The sequence below is a fragment of the Bos indicus x Bos taurus genome, chromosome 24, assembly GCF_003369695.1.
Source record: "Bos indicus x Bos taurus breed Angus x Brahman F1 hybrid chromosome 24, Bos_hybrid_MaternalHap_v2.0, whole genome shotgun sequence".
Lineage (NCBI taxonomy): Eukaryota > Metazoa > Chordata > Mammalia > Artiodactyla > Bovidae > Bos > Bos indicus x Bos taurus.
The window spans coordinates 27,913,070-27,927,366 of NC_040099.1; positions in this window are offsets into that span (position 1 = coordinate 27,913,070).

Below are 14,297 nucleotides of genomic sequence, written 5' to 3' on the forward strand. Positions count from 1 at the left end.
CATTTTGTTTGACGTTTGCAAAGTAAATACAAATACACATATTTGTATTTACTTAAGATGGACATGAATCTTCTGTTTCACCAGAGGCCCAGCACTCCCTATTCTCTTATTTTCATCTTCTTTATGTTTAACAGGTGAAAAAGACAATTGATTGAGCCTAGTTACTTAGAGGTCTCCAGACAATGGTCAATGTCATTACACAGAATATTTCCACTACTTTAATGCACTCATCCTATTTACCCACCCCTAAAGCTTCCACTGGGCTTTTCCTGGTGGGTCAGTGGGAAAGAATCTGCCTGCCAATGCAGGAAATGCAGGATAAGTCCTTGGGTCAGGAAGATCCTCTGGAGGAGGAAATGGCAACCCACTCTATTATTCTTGCCTGGCAAATCTCATGGACCGAGAAGTCTGGCAGGCTACCATCCATGGGGTTGCAGAATCAGACACAACTTCATGACTAAACAACAAGAAAGAAGCTTCCATTTTATTTTAAAAACTTAGCTCAGACATTGAATTTCTAGGAATGCTGTCCTGATACCTTCTCTATCTCAGAGCTTTGTCAATCCCTTAATGCATGGAGTATCTCTGTAACTTGTACATACTTAATTTCTTTTCAAACTGAGTTATAAATTTTTACATTTCAAGAAATCTGTATCAATAAAAGGTAAGAAAGGCTTTTCTTAATTATATCAGTGAGTTTATATTGGCACATGGTAGCTATTCAATGAAAGAATAGAATCAAAATATTTCTCTAGACTCAGTTATATCAATCTTAAGGTAGTCTTGATTGCCTGAACAATTCTATATGCCCACTAATGTTTTTTTCCTCCCTTTCTTATTCATAGTTCATGGGAAAATGATGTCATTGAATTTCATTTGGTGAATAAATTGGTTAAAATATTTGATAAGGCTCTTCTGTGGCTCACAATAAAAAGCTATTCTGTCATTGCTTTGCTTGAAAAGATTTTTTAATATTAGAATACATTTTGAAGTTTGTCATTTATCAATGCCAGTAACAGAAAAGTTACTATATTTTTGCTATTACAAATTCTACATGACTACTCTTGCACATCAGTTCAGTCTCTCAATGGTGTTTGACTCTTTGCAACCCCGACTACAGCACGCCAGGCTTTCCTGTCCATCAACAAATCCTAGAGCTTGCTCAAACTCATGTGCATCCATTCAGTTATGCCATTCAACCATCTCATCCTCTGTTGCCCCCTTCTCCTCCTGCCCCCAATCTTTCCCAGCATCAGGGTCTTTTCAAATGAGTCAGTTCTTTGAATCAGGTGCCAGAGTATTGGAGTTACAGCTTCAGCATCAGTCCTTCCAATGAATATTCAGGACTGACTTCCTTTAGGATTGACTTGTTGCATCTCCTTGCAGTCAAGGGACTCTCAAGAGTCTTCTCCAACACCACAGTTCAAAAGCATCAATTCTTCAGTGCTCAGCTTTCTTTATAGTCCAACTCTCACATCCATACATGACTACTGGAAAAACCATAACTTTGACTAGATGGACTTTTGTTGGTAAAGTAATGTGTCTGCTTTTTAATATGCCATCTAGGTTAGTCATAACTTTTCTTCCACAATGTCTTTTAATTTCATGGCTGCAGTCAAAATCTGCAGTGATTTTGGAGCCCAAGAAAATAAAGTTTGTCACTGTTTCTGTTGTTTCCCCATCTATTTGCCATGAAGTGATGGGACCAGATGCCATGATCTTTAGTTCTTTGAATTTTGAGTTTTAAGACAGCTTATTTGCTCTCCGTTTTTCACTTTCATCAAGAGGCTCTTCAAGTCTTCACTTTCTGCCATAAGGGCGGTGTCATCTGCCTATCTGAGGTTATTGATATTTCTCCCGACAATCTTGATTCCAGCTTGCCCTTCATCTAGCCTGGCATTTCACATGATGTACTCTGCAAATAAGTTAAATAAGCAGGGTGACAATACACAGCCTTGACACACAGTTTAACAAATAGATTTTACCTTGAAACATGTTCAAATACAAAGTATTTATAAAATATTAGTAGGAAGTATGCTGTGCATTTAGATGAACAAAATTAAAGCAAGATAATCACTGAGAAATGGAAATGTCCAAAGTTTGACGCATGTCTAAATTGTGATAAGTATTTAATACATTTGATGATATACTTAATATAAAATTAACATTATTTAATTTTATATTAAATTAACACCTAATATTGACCAGTAATTATTGACACCTAATTGACTAGTAATAATTGACACCTAATATTAGTATTATATTAAATTAACACCTAATGTTGACTACTTGGAGAAGGAAATGGCAACCCACTCCAGTGTTCTTGCCTGGAGAATCCCATGGACAGAGAAGCCTGGTAGGCTGCAGTCCGTGGGGTCGCACAGAGTCGGACACGACTGAAGCGACTTGGCAGCGTTGACTAGTAATTATTGAGTGGCATTTTACTTCTCTGTTTACAATCCTCCAGTGATTTTCTTCCTCACACAGAAAAAGACATCCAAAGTTCTTATCATCTTTAAACCTCCCACGCTCCAAGGACCTTTGGCTTCACTTTTATTTCTCTCCTCTCCCCTCCAGCCATACCAGCCTGCTTGACCTTCCTGCAATTTTCCAGGGACACTAACACCTCTTGGGTTTAAAATTTTTTTCCTCTTAGATTTGCTAATAACCCTCTGTCCCTAGATACCCCATGCTTCCCTCACTCTGCAATACATCTCTGCTCAGATAACCTCTTATCTAAGAGGCCTTCCTGAATATCCTGTATGAACGACAGACCTTCACATTGTGCACTCCTGTCCTAGGCTGCCTTGTTCGCCTCGCTAGCACTTCTCATAATCTGACATGTCAAGTACATGCTCAGTCCTTTGTGTGAGATCTGAATCTCTCAATGGAACATAAGTTCTGCAAGGACTAGTACTTTGCTTTGTTCCTACCATGTACATCACAGACATTGAAAATAAATCGTAATTGACTACATTAAGATTTTGCATAAACAATACTTCATGGAACTTGCTGTGGGAAGTACAGCTGTAAACATTTTTCTAAAGCATAATTTAAAATTTCAACTTAATCTTATTTGGTCATATTTCCACTAAACAAAAAGTTCCCGTCCTGACTAAATAGTTACACTTAACATGTATGCAACGATATTTGAAATAAGAAAAAAATGTAAATGTACATAAAAAACATAAGTAAATTTCGAAAATGTTTGATGTTCGGCTAACTCTCTTAACCATACCCATATTTATTTGCATGTAAGTGTTATCTAACTATTCTCCAAAAGAAAAGAATCCTAATTGTTTAGGGTATAATTTAGCAATATTTTAAAATGTATAAATGCTTTATTTCAAAATTAGTATTACTAACAAGTCCTGCCACAAGCAGATTCTGCTTCCAGTGGATATATTCTGAAATCTCTTTTAGACTTATATGCTTTTATTAGAATAAAACTTCTGAGCATTTAACTGTTTTTGAATATTCAGTCTTTTCATCATAAATTACTATCTCAAAAGAGTTTAATTGGAATAGGTTTTAACTATGCGATGTCATAGAATGGAATAATAATTTAGGGGCTCATTTGTACCCTCAACTACATTTCAACTCATTATGTCCTCTATTTGATATTGCATTAAGCTACAGAAAAGGTGAATCAGACATGCCATTAAGATTGGCAAGGCTTAAAATCAGTAGAGTGGATAAAAAAGGTATTACTCAAATGTGTCAAAATGGAACCCAACCATGCCTGATCTTTAATAAGTCCATTATAAGCTGTATTGATGAAAAAAGTTTGCCAATCATCACAAGACATATCACAGGGATGGTTAATATGCTGGAATATTTTAAGATATGATCATTGAAATAAGCTGTCAGCATATGTTTAAGTGACAATCAATCAACTACTGTTTATTTCATAAAAGCACTGAGTTAAGAATCACTAGAAATATAAAGATGAATGGAAATAGTACTTGCTTTAAAGGAAGTCAGCACTAAAGATGGTGTAGAGGATATGCACATTTGTATAAGTTATCTGTTAGTCCTAATTTTCTTTATTTGTAAATAAAGAGGTTAGTTGAGTTAATTTATGAGCTCTTCTTTTTGCCTTTTAACATATATATTTTTTTAAATTTCCCTTTTGTATTTACATGCTTGAACAACAACAAAAATAAAAATATAATGTATTGAGAACTCCCCTAAAATTTATCTCTGTAGATAACACCAATTATTAGTTTCTTATATATGTTTCCATGTAATTCTTCTATGTAAAGCAAGCAAATATGAATATACATTCCTCATACCTTTAAATTACAAGGTATCATATAATATGTAAGTAACCTTGAATTTTCCAAGTGAAATAACTTCTGTAAGTATAATACTTTACCATTCTTATATACAGCTGCATAGTACTTCAACATGTTTATTTAACCAGTTCCTTAAAGTGGACACTTAGAGGGATTTTTTTCTTGTTTGTTGTTTTAATTGTTTACTGTAACAAATAATATGGCAGCACATATTTGAGTCCTCATAATGGCCTCCCATGGCCTTCCCTGGTGGCTCAGATGGTAAAGAATCTATTTGCAATGCAGGAGACACAAGTTTGATCCCTCTGTCAGTAAGATCCCCCGGAGAAGGAAATGACAACCCACTCCAGTATTCTTGTCTGGAGAATCCCATGGACAGAAGAGCCTGGCATGCTACCGTCCATGGGGTCGCAAAGAGTCAGATACAACTGAGCGACTAGTACTCAAAGGCCTCCCATGGCCACCAGGCCAAAAGACAAATGTACTTCACTTCCCTCTATAGGGTAGATATTATATTGCATTCCCATCAACAATTTATGAAGCTTAATTCCATTTTCTAAATTAAAATCCTACACATTTCTTCAAAACACAAAAATGAAGCCAAACCGTAGTTACCATGGTAAAATAAAATATACTGTACAGTAGCCAGGCTTCCCAGGCGACACAGTGGTAAAGAACTTGCTTGCCAGTGCAGGAGACGCAGGAGATGTGGGTTTGATTCCTGGGTGGGGAAGATCCCCTGGAGGGGGACATGGCAACCCACTCCAGTATTGTTGCCTGGAGAATCCCGTGGACAGAGGAGCCTGGTGGGCTACAGTCCATGGAATCACAAAGAATCAGACACAGCTGAAGCAACTGAGTATGCAGTACATACAGTAGCCAAGAAAAATGTATTGTTTCCTTTTTATGTAGACCCAGTGACATGAAAGTTACTTTTAGTCATGGACAGGGGTTTTGATTTCCATCACACGAGAAAACTTTTTCTTCCATGGAAGGAAAAAGATCACCATTCATTCTAAATGTTTTCCCCTGTCTTTTGGCATGTTAGGTGTCCCCTAGCACCTTCCTCATCCAACTAGCCATTCTGATTTTCTCACTTAGCAATTTTGTGAGGCCAAGAGAAAAATCTCTTTTTAGTTGATAAAAATCTTTTTTCTCATCTTTGATGTTTTCTATATTTTCAGATTTAACTGATAAAGGACTGTCCTTCTAAAATCCAAACAAAAAACTCTGTCCAAGCGGATAAGTGATCATGAACCCTGAACACGAAATTGTACAAAACCCATTTTAGAGTCATTCTGTTGTGAACCATTCTCGGGCACATTATCCCATTGCCAAGAGCTCTGACTATTCTCTAGCTGTTATCTAACTGTATTTGTGAACGACAGGAAAACCAGACTGAGCAGCTGCAGAAAAAGAGTCTTGGCAAGATTAGAACAGCCAACCAGATGACAGGGAAGTAAATTGCTCCAGTCAGGTCTACATGACTTAGACTCCTATTATATTGTTTCCCTTCTTAAGTTAATTGAGCCAACTTTTTCATGTAAGAAAAAGGAATTTGTAAATATTTTCATTTCAGTTAATCAGCTAAGAACTAGATTTCAGAGTCCCAGAGAGGAAAGGAAAAGGGCATCAGATTCATCTGGGAGTCTATGTTTCTCTGAAATTTATTGTTCTTAGACTTATGTTGGCTGCACACAACTAGTATCTCCTTTTTCTTTTTGAGGAAGCTGAATTTTACCTTTCTTAGTTGAAAAGTATTCCCATTTGGTGTTGACTCTTTAGAATCATTAGAAACATCACATGGTCAATCTTTGAACAATAAAGAGTCTCTTTATAAATATATATGTATATTTAACATCTTGAGTACATTCCCCCAAAACTTGGGAGGTATTATTTGCCCCTGTTAATATATAAAGGAAATACAGTTGAAAGAGATAACTTATAAAAAGGAAACATTTGATAAGCAGCATCATTGAATTTGAAATCTAGTTCTCATACCATATTATTCTGGGAATCAAAAATAGAAGGCTGCCTCAAATTTTGTTTTTTATGTATATACAGTTCATTCTCATTATTCACAGTAGTTATATTCTTTAAAGTCAACACAAACATTGAATTAGCAAATACCAGAAATCTTATTGCTAGGAGAAACATAGGAATGCTGCAAGCCTCTGGCCACATTTCATCAACTGATCAATGTTTTACATGTGTTTCTGCTTAAATATACCTTATTCATTGATTTCTTAACACTGAATGTACAGACACCACTATAACTCAAGCCTGAATAAATCTTATCTCTCACATGCAATTTCTCTGTACGGAGTGTTACTGCTTTCTTGTACTTAGGAGCATTAAACAGCACTTCAGCAAGCACCATAGTTGAGGGCCAGATTAAACAGCAAAACCACCCACAAAAGGTACCAAAACGTGAAAACCTAAACATACCACAGAAAGGACACTTGTGTGCAGTTTGAGAGCAGACACCAGGAGGCAGAGCATCACCTTGTTCAACCTTAACTGGGAACATGTGCGTCTGACAACTGTAATGTTTTCCCCTCTGCACATGTTCATGAATTACCAGGAAATCACTTGTGAGAATGTTGTCTTTGAGGTTACAAGTAAAGTTTAGTGAGTAGGTGGTAAATTCTACAATTAGAAATGATAGAAGCTGAATCTTTACAAAAATCTGTAAGACTCCAAAATCCATTGGCAGACCCTCATTATAGACAGTCTATGTAAAACTTCACTCACTCTCTGAAATCAAATTCAAATTCAATGAGATTTTTTTATATGAATATGATTTCTAGGGCCATTCAGTCTTCAGATGTCTGGCTCAGTTTATTCATATTCCTCAGAGTGGTATCTCTGGGCTCACTGATGTCATTTGATGTATTTCCACATCATTTTCTCACTTCATTCTGATTGACATTTATGTTTCTGTTTAGGCCAGAGAGACCAGAATTGGAATTTAAGTCCTATTTCTTCAAATACACTATTAAATACTATCTAACTTGGTAGTGATATGATATTCCCAGAATAACACAAGTCAAATTCAACTCCATTCAAGAGTTGCGCTCTTTGTTTTAGTACATTTCATCTTCCTGATAATTTTACTTCTTCATTGATGATTCTCCAAAATATATTCCCTAAGTAATTTGTAGGCTTGCACCTTTAAAATCCTTCCATATTATGAAGTGAACACATTTAAATGACTATCATGATATTTTTCCTTACTTCCAAAAATATTCAGCCCTTCTATAACTGGCTATTCTAAAAATGTGTATATATTCTAACTATCTATCTTTCTTTGTGTACGTGTTCAGCCACTTAGACATGTTCAACTCTTTGCGACCCCATGGACTATAGCCCACCAGGTTCCTTGTCCATGGGATTTCCTAGGCAAGAGTACTGGAGTGGGTTGCCATTTCTTCCTCCAGGGAATCTTCCTGACCCAGTGATTGAACTCCCATCTCCTGCATCTCTTGCCTTGGAAGGCAGATTTTTTACTAAGCCACCTGGGAAGAACCCCTCTTTACCCTCATATAAATACATACGTACATACATATCATATATTTCAATAATTATCTGAGCATTTATTGCTAGATCATCCCTCTCAATGAAAATATTACAAGTTCCATTTTTTAGTAAAAGCCATGCTTTATATTTATATGACTGTCACAGAGAAAATACAATGAAGAACTAAGTACAAGGGAAGGGAAAATGCCCAGGCTAGAGATCTGGAAACTGTACTACCAAGGCCAAATTATCCTTTGAGGAGTGTTAATTCCTTTTTCATAGATCCTTCCTGTCTCTGATGCCCAGGACACCATTATCAATGAAGAAAAATGTCTAAATGTGTGACTCCAAAACACAAGAGCTAACCCTGGGGTTTAAGTGTGAACCACTATCACTGTGATCTTTGGACATGGTCAACAGGTTTTTTATGGCAGCAGTGGATAAGTAGCTGTCCTAGACTGAAAAATTCACGTGGCAGCCAAGAAAGAAAAGCAAAAGACATCCACCTTCCTGTCTACTTCTTGCTCCACATGTAGGAAGTTGGGGGTGAGATGATAAGGCTGTCTTGTCAGATTGTGCTGCCATAACAAATGATCACAAATTAGGTGATTTAAACAACCACCTACTCACAGTCTGCTTTGTCACAGTTCTGAAGGATAGAAGTCCAACATCAAGGTGCCAACCAGCCAATTTGGCTTCTTGTGAGGGCTCTCTTTCTGGCTTCCAGATAGCCACTTTCCCGCTGTGTCCTCACATGGCAGTAAACAACAGTGTACTATCTAGAATTTCATCTATAGGGACCCTAATTACCTCCATAAAATTTCCATCTCCAAACATATTCCCATTGAGTGTGAGGGATTCAATGTATGAGTTTGTGGCAGGATTGGGTTGTATATTACCAACATTTAGTATATGGTAGGAAGTAAGTTTGGAGAAGGCAATGGCACCCCACTCCAGTACTCTTGCCTGGAAAATCCCGTGGATGGAGGAGCCTGGTGGGCTTCAGTTCATGGGGTCGTGAAGAGTCGGACATGACTGAGCGACTTCACTTTCACTTTTCACTTTCCTGCATTGGAGAAGGAAATGGCAACCCACTCCAGTGTTCTTGCCTGGAGAATCTCAGGGATGGGGAACCTTGTGGGCTGTCGTCTCTGGGGTCGCACAGAGTTGGACAGGACTGAAGCGACTTAGCAGCAGCAGAAATTAAGTTAATGGGTCAGAAAGGAGACTTGACGATGAAAAGTACAGAACTTTGTAATCACTTGGAAAAGTTGTGACAACAGCAGTTAATTGGAGAAATCAGTTACACTATTGTATTTGTATGGCAGGCTGGTAGTATAGGTCATAGTACTAACATATATATAAGAAGAAAAAAAAGATTTAAATACAATTACTTTATAAGTTCATGAAATTAGACTAATGTTGATATACAAAAGCCCATTTGTACATATAGATACAGAATCTTCTGAGCAGTAATCAAATATTTTGATTTGCATCGAACTTTTTTTCATAGATGCACTTAAAAAATGCATGTAAGCATTTTTTTAAATGCTCAATTTGCATTGAGCTAGAAATAGGTTCTAAAAAGGAACAGTGTCATGCATGAATAAAATGTTTTAGCATTTACTTTAACAAAAACGTAATAAAAGCCCAAGGTTTATAAACTTGGGCTACTTGTTATTTATTACAGAGAGTATTTAATACAGACATATTCCCCCAATGTTGATCTTTTCAATATAGTGTGAAAAAAACTGGTCTAATGTTAATAAAGAACAGCGTCTTTACAAGATTTATGCCAGTGTGCTTACTAACTAATGAGTTTACCTGTAGATTCTTGGCATTTTTTATTTCCTCCATACAATCTTTCCATTCCCAATTGCCACAAAACTTTCATCAACAATTGTATCCTTTGAAGAGAACTTTTCTTTCAATGGGATGTATGAAAATGTAGGATGACTTCTCCAAAAGGTGGCAACTCCCTGAAATCCAAGAATATTGCCAATGAAAATGAGGTCAATGAAGAGAAAGTGAACGAAAATATACATTTTTTATAAAATAGCTAGCTTTTTCTAAACTATATGCAATTTCAGTTCAGTTCAGTCACTCAGTCGTGTCCAACTTTCTGCGATCCCATGAATCGCAGCATGCCAGGCCTCCCTGTCCATCACCAATTCCCGGAGTTCACTCAGACTCACATCCATCGAGTCAGTGATGCCATCCAGCCATCTCATCCTCTGGCGTCCCCTTCTCCTCCTGCCCCCAACCCCTCCCAGCATCAGGGTCTTTTCCAATGAATCAACTCTTCGAATGAGGTGGCCAAAGTACTGGAGTTTCAGATTTAGCATCATTCCTTCCAAAGAAATCCCAGGGCTGATCTCCTTCAGAATGGACCGGTTGGATCTCCTTGCAGTCCAAGGGACTCTCAAGAGTCTTCTCCAACACCACAGTTCAAAAGCATCAATTCTTCAGCGCTCAGCCTTCTTCACGGTCCAACTCTCACATCCATACATGACCACAGGAAAAACCATAGCCTTGACTAGACAAACCTTTGTTGGCAAAGTAATGTTCTGCTTTTGAATATGCTATCTAGGTTGGTCATAACTTTCCTTATATGCACAAATACTGGAGAAGGAAGTGGCTACCCATGCCAGTATTCTTGCCTGGGAAATCCCCTGGACAGAGCCCCTGGTGGGCTACAGTCCATGGGGCAGCAAAAGGGTCAGACACAACTTAGCACCTTAGCACATACACAAATATATTCCGTAATATTTAAAGTTAGAAAATTTTCATCAGGTTTCATGCATCCTATTATCTTCTACATGGTCATTAAAGAGTACCACAGAATTTATCTTTGAAAACTAAAAGGAAAGTGGTATAAATGCCACTAAACTGCCGATCATGTCAATTGTTTTACAAAAATCATCACCTTTACTTAGAGAAAGCACAGAATTTCCAGTCTGTGGAAATTGTCAGTGTATCTCATGGAATTAATAAAATGGTATTAAGAGAAGGAAATATTTTTTTTCTTTCAAATATTCAAATTATATTCAAATTTTCTTTCAAAACTTCAAATTATATTTTAGAACTCGCTTATGCTAATTTCAGTAAATGGAGCAATAATTATAGAATTTGCCTTTTGTATGCTTCAGTTTAGCTAAGCTTCATGTGTGTACCCTGCTCTGGAGCTGTATTTATAAATATATATTTCCCATTCACACTCTAAGTAACACTTGATATATCTAAAGAGCTGCTGTGTATTCTGAGGCATGTACAAAAGCAAATTTAGAATGCAAGGTAAAATTTCCATTCTATCTAGTTTAGAATAAACTTAAAAATATTTTCTAGGTGGATTTGCAATTTTTATAAGCTGACCATAATAATTCAGAAGCTTTATTTCTTTCACTTAGCTTTGATATTTTTGAATTAAAGGATGACCAAGAAATAAAAACAAACCCCAAAAAAACCTTTTACATCCATCTGTTAAAATACTTGATAGATCATAATTGAAATATGTCTAAACAGCTGATAAAAACTGATCCTAAGAGTGTATAAGTTGACAACAGATTTTTCTTAGAAAAAAAAATTAACTAAAATTTTTGAATACATCCATAATTAAGGTAGACAACTTCTGAAATGGCTCCCCATGGTCCCTGCGTGTATGGATGTGAAAGTTGGACCATAAAGAAAGCTGAGCACCAAAGAATTGATGCTTTTGAACTGTTGTGTTGGAGAAGACTCTTGAGAGTACCTTGGACTGCAAGGAGATCCAACCAGTCCATCCTAAAGGAAATCCATCCTGAATATTCATTGAAAGGACTGATACTGAAGCTGAGCCTCTAATACTTTGGCCACCTGATGGGAAGAGCCGATTCATTGGAAAAGACCCTACTTTTTTGAAAAGACCCTAATGCTGGGAAAGACTGAGGGCAAGAGGAGAAGGGCCCAACAGAGGGAGAGATGGTTGGATGGCATCACTGATTCAATGGACATGAATTTGAGTAAACTCTGGGAGAAGGTGAAAGACAGGGAAGCCTGGTGTGCTGCAGTTCATGAGGTCGTGAAGAGTTGGACACAACTGAGTTACTGAACAATAATATAATTGCAGTAGTGTTGGTCACTCAGTCATGTCCAACTCTTTGCAGCCCCACCAGCTGTAGCCTTCCAGGCTCCCCTTTCCATGGAATTTTCTAGGCAAGAATACTAGAATGGATTGCCATTCCTTTCTGAAGGGGAACTTCCCAACCCAGGGATTGAACCCAGGTCTCCTGAATTGCAAGCAGATTCTTTACTGTCTAAGCTACCAGGGAAGCCCTAATTGTGGTAGACAACTTCTAAAATGGCTCACCATTGTCCCCGCCCCCTGGGTATTTATACCCTTGAGGAACCTCCCTTTGAGAGTAGACTTGCTTCCAATGAATAATATTCTGGAAAAGTGATTGGATGCCATTTCAGATACTAGATTACAAAAGATTGTGACTTCTATCTAGTTAGAGCCCTTTTTTGCTTGTCCTGACAAAGTCAGCTGTAGTCTTCTGAACCTCCCTATGCAAAATCTCAAGGGCAAAAAAGTGATAGAAGCTTTCAGCAATAGCTGTCAAGGAATTCGGGCTCTCAGTCCAACAGCCTGAGAGACACTGAATTCTATTAACAACCCCAGAGAGAGCATCTAACCAAGTTGAACTGTGAAATGACCATGGCAGGTCAAATCTCAGTTACATCATTGTAGGAGACCCTGAACCTTCAGTTCAGTTCAGTGGCTCGGTCGTATCTGACTCTGTGACCCCATGGACTGCATCACGCCAGGCCTCCCTGTCCATCACCAACTCCCACACTTTACTCAAATTCATGTCCATTGAGTCGGTGATGCCATCCAACTATCTCATCCTCTGTCATTCTCTTCTCCTTCCACCTTCAATCTTTCCCAGCATCAGGGTCTTTTCCAATGAGTCAGTTCTTCCCATCAGGTGGCCAAAGTATTGGAGTTTCAGCTTCAGCATCAGTCCTTCCAATGAATATTCAGGACTGATTTCCTGTAGGATGGACTGGTTGGATCTCCTTGCAGTCCAAGGGACTCTCAAGAGTCTTCTCCAACACCACAGTTCAAAAGCAACAATTCTTCAGTGCTCAGCTCTCTTTACAGTCCAACTCTACTGGAAAAACCATAGCTTTGACTAGACAGACCTTTGTTGGTGATGCAATATCTCTGCTTTTTAATATGTTGTCTAGGTTGGTCATAGCTTTTCTTCCAAGGAGTAAGTGTCTTTTAACTTCATAGCTGTAGTCACCATCTGCAGAGATTTTGGAGCCCCCAAAAATAAAGTCTGACACTGTTTCCACTGTTTCCCCATCTACTTGCCATAAAGTGATGGGACCAGATGGCATGATGTTTGTTTTCTGAATGTTGAGTTTTATACCAACTTTTTCACTCTTCTCTTTCACCTTTATCAAGAGGTTCTTTTGTTCTTCTTTGCTTTCTGCCATAAGGGTGGTGTCATCTGCATATCTGAGGTTATTGATATTTCTCTTGGTAATCTTGATTCCAGCTTGGGCTTATTCCAGCCCAGCATTTCTCATGATGTACTCTGCATAGAAGTTAAATAAGCAGGGTGACAATATATAGCCTTGACTCACTCCTTTCCCTATTTGGAACTGGTCTGTTGTTTTATGTCCAGTTCTAACTGTTGCTTCCTGTCCTGCACCCAGATTTCTCAGCAGGAAGGTCAGGTGGCCTGGTGTTCCCATCTCTTTAAGAATTTTTCAGTTTGTTGTGATCCACATGGTCAAAGACTTTGGCATAGTCAATAAAGCAGAAGTAGATGTTTTCCTAGAACTCTCTTGCTTTTTCTATGATCCAACAGATGTTGACAATTTGATCTGTGGTTCCTCTACCTTTTCTAAATCCAGCTTGAACATGTGAAAGTTCATGGTTCACGAACTGTTGAAGCCTGACTTGGAGAATTTTGAGGAGGGTCCCATATAAACTATGCCCAGATTCCTGATCCACAGAATCTGTGAACTAATACACACGTTATGTCTTAAGCTGCTAAATTTTCAAGACCTTGTTGTGCTGCAATACATCATTAATATGATAATTGATATAAATAAGTTTTAGTTTAGGTCACTAATGATGTTCTATTACATAAAATGGTTACAAGGTGTTTTGTTTCAATGCTCTCTACTTTCCATTCTTTGTTTCCATGTCTGTGAAATGAGAAATAATATCTTGACTATTGTTTCCAGATCTAAATTTTATCTTATCTACATAATCCCATGACTAAATTCACATCTAGTCTTGATGTCAAAATAGAAGATAAGAATTGTAAAGATTACATGATATTATGCATGGAAAAGTACCTAGCTCCATGCTGTTCACTTTGAAAGTGCTCAGAACATGTGAGAAAATAGATGTTTGCCACAGGATGAGTTGAAGGGAAGTAAGCCTGGCTTCCAGCTTAGCTATTTCTTTGGTTCATTTGGGTT